General features: G+C 47.1%; 1 protein-coding gene across 2 annotated transcripts in view; it reads right to left on the reverse strand.

Moving 5' to 3' along the window:
• Nucleotides 1–8,597, reverse strand: part of CHST8 (carbohydrate sulfotransferase 8) — a 207,926-nt gene extending 199,329 nt beyond the window's left edge. Inside the window, exon 1 of one of the 2 annotated variants that reach the window (XM_036390099.2) lies at nucleotides 8,501–8,597. The gene's annotated coding sequence lies outside the window, so the exon portion shown is untranslated. Of the gene's footprint in view, nucleotides 1–8,263; nucleotides 8,358–8,500 lie in introns of those variants that run through there. The other variant, XM_036390098.2, reaches the window with a different exon arrangement.
• Between the last annotated feature and the right edge of the window lie 4,568 nt (nucleotides 8,598–13,165).

Here is a 13,165-nt window from a genome sequence, read left to right on the forward strand (position 1 = left end):
AAGGGTTCAAAAGTAGATTTTTGATGTTGAAAAAAAAAAGAAATTGTTCATGTAAATTTTCTGTCATAAAATCTCTGCACCTTGCTGTCACACCAATAACTCCAAGACTGGTATTTAAAGATGTGAGATAATACTACTGCCAGTCTCAGAGGGAACGTGGCCTTTTGAAAGGGAATCCCCTCCCCCTAGTCTGCAAAGGAATACTGGCATTAAGTGCTGAAACAGCTGCCATCCTTTGTTTTGGCACTCAGTTAGGTGATAGAAAGCAGGGAAGAGATGCTGGAGAGTTTGGGGAGCACTGTGTGAAGGCAGACAGTTCAGTAATTTATTGGACAGCAGCTTCCTTGGGTGGATCCCACAGCCATAACTAACAGGCAGATGTGAATTACTTTGCTACTAAGTTATAAGTGACTCTTTAAAACATTGTCACAGGACTTTGGTATTATTGGAAAAAAACTAACAATGTAATCTGAATAATGGTTGAGAAGAAAAGCCAGAAAAGTAATAAATTAGCTTCTGTAGTTGGAGAGGGAGTTTTTTAGATGTGAGTGTGATAAAGTCTGCTTTTGGGAAAGATGGAAAAAAGCATGTAAGTGTTTGTATATCTTAGAGATGCAGGGAAGGAACTTTCCCTAGAACTGGTGGATGTGGAAATCTGTGTAGGATGGAATAAGTTCTGGACTGAGGCATGGAAGGATGAAATAATAGCTGGTCATGCTCTGCCTTGCCCCCAGTGCTGTGGTAACCCCCAGATGAAGGGGTTTTCATCACTGCAGATTAGGAGGGGATTCTCTCTTCTCTCTTCTCTCTTCTCTCAGAGGCAAATACATTTCTGCTCCAAGAAAGGGGCTGCATTCTGTCCGCTCGCCCTTCTCTGAGCCTTTGGCATCTGCTCAGATGAAGAAAATAACTCCTCTTCTGAACTGCAGCACAAAGGGGAGATTCATGGCATCATCCTGTCTGTGTGCCTGCAGACTCACATGCTTTACTGACCAGGATGTCACTTGCACAATTTCTTTCTTTATTTCCTAGATCTTTTCACAAATGGATTTTGTGATTCCTGAGAAATGAGGAGTCTAAAGGTCCACAAAAAAACCCAATCTGTCTGCTTTTTGCCAATGAAAGAGAAACTTAGCTTTTAGCTTTTTATGCACTAGTCTAACTTCTGATGTACTCTTTAGATTTTTGAACTTATTTTACTAATGCAGCTCATACTGATTTATATGCTCTAAGCAGATCAAGCAGCTCATGCAAAAAAAACCTGTTAAAGTATATTAAATAATAATTTATGTAACATCTTCCATTAAAGAACTTAAAAGCAACACAAAAATTAATTGATCTTCTTTGAGCTAAGTAGTATCCCCATTTCAGACATAAAAATGAAGGCATATTAAATCCCATATTCAAACATAGGTGCCTGTCATCTTAATATACATGTGTCATCTAATATACATGTGACTGCTAACTACTGCTGTGATTCTCCCAACCCTGAAGAGGATTGGGTCTGTATTTGAGGACCACACTGGAGAAAGGAGAAACCATCTCTCTCCAACTGTTTCTGTGCAGGTATTAAAGGAACACAGATTTAAAGACCAGGATCTCTTGCAGCTATGGCTAAATTAACAACTCTTAAAAATAAAGCAACTTTTATTTAGCTCCTATCTTTAGGTGAATGTCAGATGACAGGCACTCAGGTTCAAAAAGCACTCAGAAAGTTCCTGTAGCTGATCCAGCCACCTCTCCCAAGGTGAGTAATTAGCGCTCTCTCCAGGATGGCCATTGACTTAACATTTCCTGACTTCCTCCTGCTTGGTTGCTGTGTGAATGAATGGTGGTCGGCAGATCAGGCCCTTAACGTGCCCCTGCTTCTCTGTGGCAGCACTGCAGGCAGCATCGGGCCCCGCTGCCTCCTGTCTTCATCCCAAGCACAGTCACCAGCCCCCTCTCCCAGGACTCTGATTTGCACTTTCAAGAGAGGAAGGCTTCCTTCTGATGAGGACTCAAAGACCATTTATGGGTTCTCTGATGCACATTTCAAATTAAGTATTTTAAGGGTGGTGAAATAATTGCCAGGTTTGCATATTTAATGGACCTTGAGATAGAAGCATTCCCCAAAAATGCCTAGTTAATACTGGTTTGACAGTGAATTGGCACAGTGCTAAGCTCCAATACATCAAATTAGCATCGATTTGCAAAACGTAACTGAAAGATCTCTTAAAACCTGCCAGGTTCCAAAATCAGTGTAGGAGAAGAGGGTCTCTCACCCTGACTGTCTTCTTAAAAGTCTTTTCTAGTTCCTTACCAAGGCTCCAAGGTCATTCCTATCAAATGCTTTAGAAATGATAATTCTTTTCAAACTTTGTTCAAGAGGGATCAATCCTTGTTGGGGTCTTTCTTCAGGGTACAACTGGAAATCCTCTCGTGCTGGGTGAGGAGCAGAGCTGTGACTGTGCAGTGGAGCTGTGGCTGTGCAGTGGAGGTGGACTGGGCAGTGGAGCTGTGGCTGTGCAGTGGAGGTGGGCTGGGCAGTGGAGCTGTGGCTGTGCAGTGGAGCTGTGGCTGTGCAGTGGAGCTGTAGCTGTGGCTGGGCAGTGGAGCTGTGGCCGGGCAGTGGAGGTAGACTGGGCAGTGGAGGTGGACTGGGCAGTGGAGCTGTGGCTGTGCAGTGGAGCTGTGGCCGGACAGTGGAGGTGGACTGGGCAGTGGAGCTGTGGCCGGGCAGTGGAGGTGGACTGGGCAGTGGAGGTGGACTGGGCAGTGGAGCTGTGGCTGTGCAGTGGAGCTGTGGCCAGTGAGTGGAGCTGTGACTGTGCAGTGGAGCTGTGGCCGGGCAGTGGAGGTGGACTGGGCAGTGGAGCTGTGGCCGGGCAGTGGAGCTGTGGCCGGGCAGTGGAGGTGGGCCGGTCAGTGGAGCTGTGGCCGGTCAGTGGAGCTGTGGCCGGGCAGTGGAGGTGGACGGGGCAGTGGAGCTGTGGCCGGGCAGTGGAGGTGGACTGGGCAGTGGAGGTGGGCCGGTCAGTGGAGCTGTGGCCGTGCAGTGGAGCTGTGGCCGGGCAGTGGAGTGGAGGTGCAGCTGGACTCTGCACAGAGGGTGAGTGTTGGATAATCTGCGCTGCAGGTGCTCTGCTACCCCCCGCGGATGGCTCATAAGTTCCAGGTGGGATCTGAAGGAACTGGCACTGCCCCATTACGTTCTTCTGTGGCTTCATTCCTGGCAACTTCAGCAGCTTCCCCTCTCCCTGCTCAGCATTAACACAGCTGTGCTCAGCGGGCCCGACGGTGCTGGAACAGCCTCCATCAGCAGCGGGAAGCTGCCAGGCTCTGCTCCCCGAAGGGCTCCCGGCCCCGCCTGCCAGCTCGGGCTGTGTTAACCCCCCGGGCACGGCACTGCCCCAGCCTGGCCGCAGCCTGCCACCGCCAACACTTTCAATTAGGAATTCTCCAGGGTGGCCTTGTCCTGCTTGGTATTAGCTCAGTTTGCTTCCATTTTGCTCTATGGATTTTCAATAGCTATGATAGAACAGTGTACATAGAAACAAAAGTATTGAGATATAATGGTGACATTTTTCTCCAGAATTTTTATCTTCATCTGACCAGGGATACAAGTGGTAGGGTAACATTCCAGTATCTGTTAACAGACATTACCTTGAAAGTGGGCTGTCACAGCTATTAAAATATTTTACCAGCAAAAGTCATGCAACACCACCTGTGACAGAGGCTTGTGACACTGGTTTTGATCCCCTGAAAGAATAGAAAATGTGAATAGACTGTTTAATGGTTGTTTTCTATTAGGGATGCATACTGTGGTTACCATGAGGTGGCACATGCCAGCACCTAGTGGCTCTGAAAATGGCACTGTCAGACCTGGAAGGTCCTCCCAGCATGGCAGGGAGTGTGCTGCAACAGTGTCCCCCCTCCTCAGCTGTCCTCCCTCTCTGCTCTTCACCATGGGGTCATGCTGTGAAGATGAGCTCCTGCTGGTCCTGCTGCCACAGCTCCAAGGTCTCAGTGGTGGCAGCGGGAGCAGAGCCTGTGCCTGCACAACATCTCCCAGCTGCCATGGCTCACAGAAACAGGAAACTCCAGCAAACCTCTGTGGGATCTTGTCTGTGATTGTCCCCACCAGCTCCCACTCAGCTTCAAAAGCTGGAGGCTGAAGGGCTGCTCCTGTGGCTCAGCTGAAGCCAGAGACAAATGTTGGCTGCTGTATGATGACTAAGTCTCACATGCTTATTGCTCCTATCAGTTAGAGCTCTTAATCACTTTGTGCTGTTTCATCCTATAACGTGAATTCACTTCAAGCTGTGAAATTCACCGTTTTTGCCATGACTAATTTGTGAAATCTGCCACCTTTCTTTGTGGTTCACGTTGTGCCCTAGTTAGGCATCATCTGTCTGATTGGGGAAGCCTGTGATTTGCTTCTTGCAGTTGAGCCAATACAATCTCATTCCCCTCCTTTCTTGTCTCTGCACTCAGCTGCAATTTCACTGTCACCCGTGCCCTTGGATGCACTGAGGCTGGCGTGGCGTGGAGGCCACCTCTGCTGGGCTGGCACAGGAGTCCTGGCTCTCCCCCTCCTCAGAACACGTGCATAGGGCTCAGCCTGGGCTTTAACCCTGGCCTTGCTTGAAGCTACCTAGGTCTGTTATGTTTACCATCTTCCTAGATTTCTCCCAGCCTGGTTGCTGCAATATTTTGGAAATCATTTCCCACCTGCCTTGCCAGTGCCTTGTTTCACGATACATTCATCTGTTACTCTTTACATTGAATGTTGCTGGCATTACTAAATGCTATAAATATACCCAGTATTCCATAAAAACACACAAGCAGATGACTGGTCTTGCCTACAAGAAATACTATGAATTTTTCATTTTTTCACATGCTCTGAGCAAAATTCAGAGGGTGCTTGAGGAACATCTCATAACTGAATCAGGCTCCTAAATTCCTATTTTCTTGCTAATTAGTTATTTCCTAAAAATATTTTCCTGCACTCTTAATGTCTTAATTGTTCCTTGAAGATGTTGCCAGCTCATCCATCCTTTTTCACACCCTCTTATAAGCCCAGTGAAACATTATTTTAGTATTTCTGTCGCTGAAATACAGTGATAAATGGTCTTCTTTTACAATCAGTGGGAACAGAATAATTGATGTGTGGGAGAGCTTATTGACTTGCTCTTGCCAAACTGGAGTCCTGCCATGAAGTTCAGAAGGATCACAGGATGCCCTGGATACTCCTTGTGCTCCTCTTTTCTTGGTGGCAAAGCTGATGGGTTTGGGCTACACATCTTCACAAGCTAATGATGGAAAAGCAAAGGAAACCTTCTATCCTAGCTCTTATTTTAACCAGAACTTTCTTTTCCATCTTTCTTCCTATATTCTTTTTTTACCAGTTTCACTCAAAGTTAATCACCTCCCTGCCTTAAAAACAGTCATGTGAGTAAGATCAATAGCATGATTCCTCTTAACAGATAAATAAATGGACAAATCTCTGAGAGTCCCTGGCTGTAATTAACCCTTTATCAAAATCCCAGAAGAGGAGGTTAAGGAACAGCCCAAGTGCATGTTCATGACTTTGTCCAGCTATCAGAAAACCTAACGGGCCTGATCCTGCTTCTGCCCACAGAGCTGATAACATTTCCCTGAATGACCCTGAGAGCAGGATTGTGGCTGGTGCTCAGCATCCCATGCCTTTCTGTGTGTTTGCTGCATCCAGCACAGCAATCCTGCAGCCCTGCTGGCCCAAGCCACTCACTTACCCCCACTGCAGCCTAATCAGATGGCAATAAAAGCTTTTACTGTGCCATCCTGTTTGTGCTCAGCAGAAACATAAAAAGCATATTAGAAAATTGATTTTTGGCATTAATTGTGAGCAAAGAACATTATACTGAGTAGAGACAGGGTGGTGTTTTTTTCAGGCAGAAAAATTCTATTTCAGTCTTTTAAAAGCGACTATGGAAGATGCTGAGCTAAGCCCCATGGACACTCTTTTCAAATACCATAAGGCAAAAAGTAGTTACTGAATCTCCTCAGTCTTATTAGCTTACATAAACATAAAAATTTGAATAATGTTTAAAAAGCTAAATTCTCCAGATAATCCATAATCAGTAAATGTTCATTACTGAGATGTAGCAAATATGCATGAGATTTCCCCGGTGGTATTTTGGTTGCACGATCTAAAAGGAGTAGAAAAACCTCCTCCATGTGGGGCTGGGCAAAAACTTCTATAGGCTCCTGAGGCCATTTGGCCACAGTGTGGACCTTCCTGGTCCCTTCAGGAAGGAGCAGGAGGAAATCAGAATTCACTGTCTTTGTTACAGCTCTGGTGATTTATAAATAAATCATCCCCACAGGATGATTGATGTCTCCATATAAATAATTAAGTCTTGACCTTATGTTATGACACCTGCTAAATTTTTTGGCACTTGAAACCAGTGCTCAGGAGAGATCCTTGACTGTGGATAAATGCCTTGACTGTGGATAAATGAAGGTGGGACTGCATTCAAGGGGGAGGGGGAGACAGGTTTTTGTTTACCCTCATTTTGTTCTGTTTGATTCCATCAGCTAATTGATGATGATTATTAATCTCTGTTGCCATCTACTCTATGGATTTAATTCCTGCCTGTGATTGCTGTTGGAAAGTTAGCTCCATTAGAAGCAGACTTTGATTGGATTTCCAGTAGCCAGAGTTTCCCAGATGTCCCCCAAATCATTGTGGTACCTAGTCCAGGCACCTTACAATTGTTTTTGGTTGCAATTTACTTTGTTTGGTGGCAGAGCTCCAGTAGCCTGGCTGACACTGTCATTATGCTCAACCAGGCTAGGTAGCAGGTGTCAGCAAAAGTTTAATTTGGAAGCTCATGAATTCAAAAGAAGAGCTTAACAGTTATCCCCAACACAGAGAGCTGCTGTGGCCTGAGCCTGGAAAAGAGAAAATCCCAGGGACATGAAAGGAATTGATGAGACACCAGGCATCTGACAAAATGAAATCTTCTTGGGATAAACTGAGGATAGCTTTCTTGTCAAATAGTGAGCATCATTGATAAACAAAACAGATTTAGCAGCAGCATTTCCAATTCTCATTTCTGAGACCGTTCAGGTTTACTATTCACCCTCTCTCCCTGGTACTGTAGATACAGCCTATTTTCTTAATAGCTGCAACTTTTAAATCTTGCAATAAAATACAAGAATTTTCTATGTAGGTGTCTAACATTAAAAAAGAGAGCATCTTTGGGGTTTTTTTAAAACATGTTAATCTACATGCAACATAAGTCGGCTACAGACAGAAAGCAATATTATAACATAATCACAATAAGGGGTTTTCCTAACCCCTGAAAAATCTAAAACTAATGACACATCTACGAGCAGCTATCACATCATTCCTGACTACTTCCAGCAGCACCCGGGAATCCCAGAGGTCAGCAGGGTGCTGTCCGGTTGCCATCACCAGCACCCTGGGGCGAACATACTTGTACAAATCATTCTTGCCGTGGTTTGAACACACCCGTTCTGGAGGCTGGCTGAGGTGTGAAGGGGCATTGCACGGTCCGAGCTGCCGTGTGGCCGAGCAGGGGCAGGGCAATGGGGACGTGCTGAAAAGCACTCCTGAGGGAGAGCAGCGCCCAAAGAAACCCCCTGTTCTCTAAAGATAGCTCCAGAAATTAAAAAGTGCCTCCGAGTCCCGTCATACCGCTCCTGCTCGCACAGACTGAACTCCGCGTGAACCGGGTTTCCAGTCTAGGGAGATGCCTGCATTTATCAACTAGTTTGCTTTGGACCCGTTATTTTCCTTACAGAAATCCATGCCGGAGCCGTACCCGTGAGCATTCAGCCCGTCGGAGCCGGCGGCTCCATCCTCCCTGGGGATGGGTCCCGGTGCCGGTGCCGGTGCCCGAGCGGGGCTGGGCCGGCCCCGCCCGGCAGCGAAGGGAGCGGAGCGGGCTGGGGCGGAGGGGACGCGCCGCAGCCCGGGGCGACCCGCACCGCGCCCGGCTGCCCCTGCACCCGCAATTCCCGGCACCGGGCATTACGGCTGTAATTTCACCGGGAATCACAGCGCCGCGAACCGGGAGAGCAGCCCTGAGGTCAGGGGGTCGCACCGCCGGGATGAGGAGGGGACACGGCACGAGGGGCCCCGCCGCAAGTTTGGTCACTTTCCCGAAGTGGTGCGGGGAAAAGTTGGGGAGCGGCCGGGGGATGCGGGGATGCGGGTGGCGAAGCGCGTCCCGAGCCCGGGGACGGGGGTGGGGGGGGTCTCGCCACTGACCTGCGCCGCGGCCGCGCCGCTCCCGCGCTCGCTCAGCGCATCCTCCGCGCCGCTCCCGCCGCCGCCCTGCGCGCCGCAGCCGCGGCTCCGCGCCCGCGATGCTCGGCGGGGAGGAGAGAGTGAAGCGGGACAGCCCGCCCGAGACGGGAGGCCGCCGCCCCCCTCCCCGCCTCCCGCCTCCCGCCCCGCCGCCGGCCCCGGCCCCGCCGGCGGCCGCGCCCCGCGCCCAGCGCGCACCTCCGGCAGCAGGTGCGGCGGCCTCCGGCGGGGAGCGCTCCGCTCCCGCCGCGCCCCGGCGCATCTCCCCTCGCCGCCGCGGCGCGGGCGGGGCCGCCGCCTTTCCAGGGGTGCTCTCGCCTCAAGTTTGCCACGTTCTGGCGGCGCCGGGCGCTCCCCGCCGCTCCGCCGGATCGTGCATTGTCTGCAGGGCAGTTCCAGCGGAGCGGGGCGCTGCGGGCCGAGCCCGTGACCGCCCTGCGCGCTCCCGGCTCCCGCATGCCGAGCCCGCGCGGCTCCCGGCCGAACATTGCACCCCCCGAGGGGCTCGTTGCGGGGAGGGAGGGAAGAAAGGTCCCGGGCAGGGTGCGGGGGAAGCCTGTGCGCTCCTGCTGCCCGGTGTCGTCTGGGAGGAAAGGAGAAGGGAGGCTCCTCCGTATCCTCTGTGTGGATACATGCATCCTGCCGGGCGTCTCCTCCGGGCTGCAATTTGCACAATATATATGTATTTTGAGACTGGTTGGGAAGATGGGTGGCCCATACTCGATCCCAAATGACGGTTGTGAACACACACCTCAAGGGCAGACACAGAAGTAATCGAAGAGAATTGAAGTGATGGTGTCCTCGAAGAACAAACTGGAGCAGACACACTGTAGCCAGGGCATGGTGGGCACCAAGGTGCCTTATCTTGAGCCTGCATATGGACTGTGGAGTAACAGCACAGAAGGGGCCTCTTGCACTCTCTGCTGGCTATTTTCCACCCTAAAATACAGAGAGGCTTTTCCCACATAACTGTGCAGCAGAATAAAGAGTCTCATGAGAGCAGAACCGGGGCATGGCTGTAATCCCCAAGAATGGCCTCGGTGCCATGCCTGGCTATTGCTGGTGTAGTGAAGTGGCCATTTAATTGGACTGAATAATGCCCCCAGAGCCTGCCATCAAGGGGTACACTCCTCACTTTGGATTGTGGGTCCCAGGAGCTCCCCTGCTGCCAGGGAGCCGTGGAGCTGAGCTTTGGCAGCCTGGGGGCAGTGGGAGCTTGCCAAAAAGCAGCACCAGAGATGCTGCCTTGAGTGCCCACCACCCACCTCCACCTGACACTGTGCAGTGTGAAATGTGTGTCAAGATGGATTCTATCTATAGCCCTCAGAATAATTTCAGGTGTATCTTTATAAATAAACTATGACATTAATCCTGTGACTAGATTAGCAGAAATATATTACACTTAGTCTGCTCCTTAGCAATCAATTGTTCTAAGTAGGTGTTATTTATCAAAGCATTGATTAGGGACCCAAGTCTGTAGTCCTTAAGCAAGCCAGCTCATTGCTGATAGGATGGAATATTTCCATGAGAGTTTTGAGATCAGACTTTGTGTAATTCCATTGTCATAGGAAAAGAAGGTGCACGTGACAGCTTTCCAGGGGAAGAGGCATTCATGCCACTTGGAGTTCAAAGGAAGAATAAGATGTGAAAACTGCAGTCATTGCTGTACCTGAGCACCTTCTGTCCTGCTCTCTGTGGTGCAGGGTGCATAAGCTGTCACAGCAATACAATAAGTCTCTAACTGGGTAAAGTGAGTTGCAGACTGTACATGTAAAACACTGCTCGGTGTCTGTTGCTATGGCAGGTGACCAGGGAGAAAACCTCCTCCAAGGGCCATCCCCTGGCATGAGGAACCTTCCCTGCCACATCTGGGTGGGAGCCTTTGTGAGCAGGGCGAGCAGACTGTGCCTCTCTATTCTTTATTCAGGTTGTGTTATGAAAAATGCTTGAAATGGATGACCTTGAAAACAAAGCCCAAACAAGAGTCCTGGCACTGGGTCCATTGACAGCGAGTTCTCTGCCCTGCTGCCTGCAGGACTCACAATTATGTTTTTCTCCAATTTTGGCTCAAAATTACCTACAAAAAATTCCTGATTATTTGAAAAATAAGGTATCTTAAACCACTGATTTCTGGGGGTTATTTCTGTGTTTAGAGGATTGATTTTTATTTTTTCCCTCTCAGTCTCCAATGGAACAGAAGGCAATGTGAATCCCTTTTGTTTACTTCTTTGTTTCTGCTCCTGACTGCTTGTTAGCAGATATGTGTGTGGCTCTGCTGTGGTCTGAGGCTGGTTAGTGACTATTACAAAGTTAGGAGGAAGAGCAACAGTCACAAAGCCTTGGTTTTGAGAGGGTGGAATGAAGAGGAAACAAAAAAAGGAAATATTTATCTAGGAAAAGAATATACTTGGTAAATGCTTATGCTAGAACAAGAAAATATTTTTATTCTGTTATTTCTAGGAAATGAGATTTCCAATTATTTTGATATTAAAACATGTTAAAGCAAAGCAATTTATTGAAGTGTTTATTATCTGTTTTATTAGTTGCACAGACTCAGACACTCAGGGTGCAAAGAAACACCCCAGCATATAATGTAGTATCATGATCTAGTGATGCTGTGCTTATAATCAGGATTTCTGATTACCATGCATTGCACACAGTCACTTAGAGCCCTGTATAGAATCTAGTTTCTTTTAAGACTGGAAGGAATTGTTTACCTTTGCTTAGTCATCAGCAAATGCAACTTATATTTTCAAAATGTTTGCTATGGAAAGATGGAGAACATTTGGGGGTGAGTAGAATTAATTGTAAAATTGTTTCTGGTGCCTGGATACATGTAAAATGTTTCTGGTGGAAAAGACTGGAAATTATTTATCTTAATGATTTGGAGCCTGATATTTATAGCAATACTGTTTGAATGCTTTAGGAAAAAGATCATTTCTCCCATACTGCCAATTATTTGGGGAAAAAAGGTCATTTTTTTTAATACTATATATAGGAAAGCTTATGTGATACTGAGTCTTTATTCATCTCTCAGAAAATAGCACAGAGAAAAATGAAGAGAACATATGGTGTCTTCTATCAGTCAGTCATCATTACTGCTTCTTCACACTATGTCATCACCCCACAAATAGCAAATGAGTGTGAATTTCTCCCTGCTGAAAGAGAAAAGAAAAAACTGGTTAGTACAGCCAAGTAAAAAAAATAATATTACAATAGCATCAACTGGAACATTATATAAAATATTAATGACAATGAGAATGCAGAGGGAAAACCCTCTAAACTGTCAAACAATAGTATCAAACCTGAAAATGTTAAGCTGGAGCAGAACTCATGAATTTCTCTTGATTTGATAACCAAGCTTGAAATATTGATGGGACACAGTCTCTCTTGCCCATTCTTTATGAATGATTCTGTGCTACTTGAGGTGCTCAAACAGACAGAACTCAAATAAGAACAGCGAGGAATGTAATGTAATAGTTTGTCTCTGGGGCATCCATAAAATCTTGAATTTCCTTTTTAAGCAGACATCTAGGAAAAATATAATTTTATTTAATTCCCTGATGTTCCTATTACACTTTAGTATAAAGGTTGCAATTGAAATGCTTATCTGCAAAGCCTCTCTGCCATTCTTGGTCCCTTGCAAAGAAATGTATGACAAAGCAGCCTTGGAAATAGCTGCCACAGGAACTTCATAAACCCCAACTCTGGAAACATCTGTCCCAGCTTTGGAGGGGGTATTTCAAAACCATCCTTCTTGAGAAGCAGCAAAAGCAGTTGGGGTTTATGGGGAAAAAAATGTATATATATATATTTGTGTGTGTGTCTGTGTGTCTGTGTGTCTGTGTGTGTGTGTGTAGTGCAGCAAAGCAGCAAATTAAGAGCCTCATTGGAATGTCTAAAGCAGATCTGGGCCTTGTTGTCTCCCCCATCTCTAATCCCTCATTTCCTTTGGATCCTTCCCTCCAACAGCAGCTCACAACAGGATGCTAATGCACCTGGAATTGAGCCCCACATGTAAACTACATGGCAGCAAGCTCATTTGCAGGCTCCACCGACTGGCACCCACTGAAATAAATGTGTATGAGGTGCTTGGTAAAGCCCTGCTTCAAACATCTGCCCATGTAGGCTCTTGGGCTAGAATTAAGTTTCTCCCATGGCCAGTTCCAGGATCTGATTGTGTTACTGATGCTGCTTTAGGGTTCCCAGACCTGAATGGGGGAACAGAGCTTTTCTCTGAAGGCCATTTTCTTAAAATTGCTTACACACAATGAGCCAGTCAGGGTGAGCTGGGCAGACTGGGCTTTGGGACAGTGCCAGTGAGGAAGAGGGGGAAGCACAGAGTAACGCTAGGGATAGAAGAAAGTAAAGTAATAATGAATTTTTTGGGACCAAAATTAACCAAAATTAAGAAAAAAAATTTCCATGCACTCTGCCCCTGGAGCAATGCTTCTGCATAGGTAGTATCTGGCAAGGTTTTTATGGAGAGGCAATGTCTTTTTCAGACCAAGAAATATCCATGGGACAAATTGTAGGGTACACAAACCATTCTTTAGGAACAAAATAAAAATCTCTGGAAAGATTATAGAAACCTCAAAAGACAGAACTGGAAGAGATGTATTAGATCATATGGTTCCTTGTTGGTAGAAGCAGTAATAAATTGCCCCCTGGAGATAGAGAACATCAGTTATTTCATAAAATATAGCCAAAGGGCCCAGGAGGAACAATATGGTTTAGACAGGAAAGCCTGAGAAACATTTGATTTAGTCTTAAGTGAGAGCAGCCAGACCTGGCAGACTCAAATTCCAAAAATGGCATTCAGAACTACTCTTTGGAAATTCCATCAATAACTTGGAGTAACTG

This window comes from Molothrus ater, chromosome 12, assembly GCF_012460135.2.
Source record: "Molothrus ater isolate BHLD 08-10-18 breed brown headed cowbird chromosome 12, BPBGC_Mater_1.1, whole genome shotgun sequence".
NCBI classification, from domain to species: Eukaryota; Metazoa; Chordata; class Aves; order Passeriformes; family Icteridae; genus Molothrus; species Molothrus ater.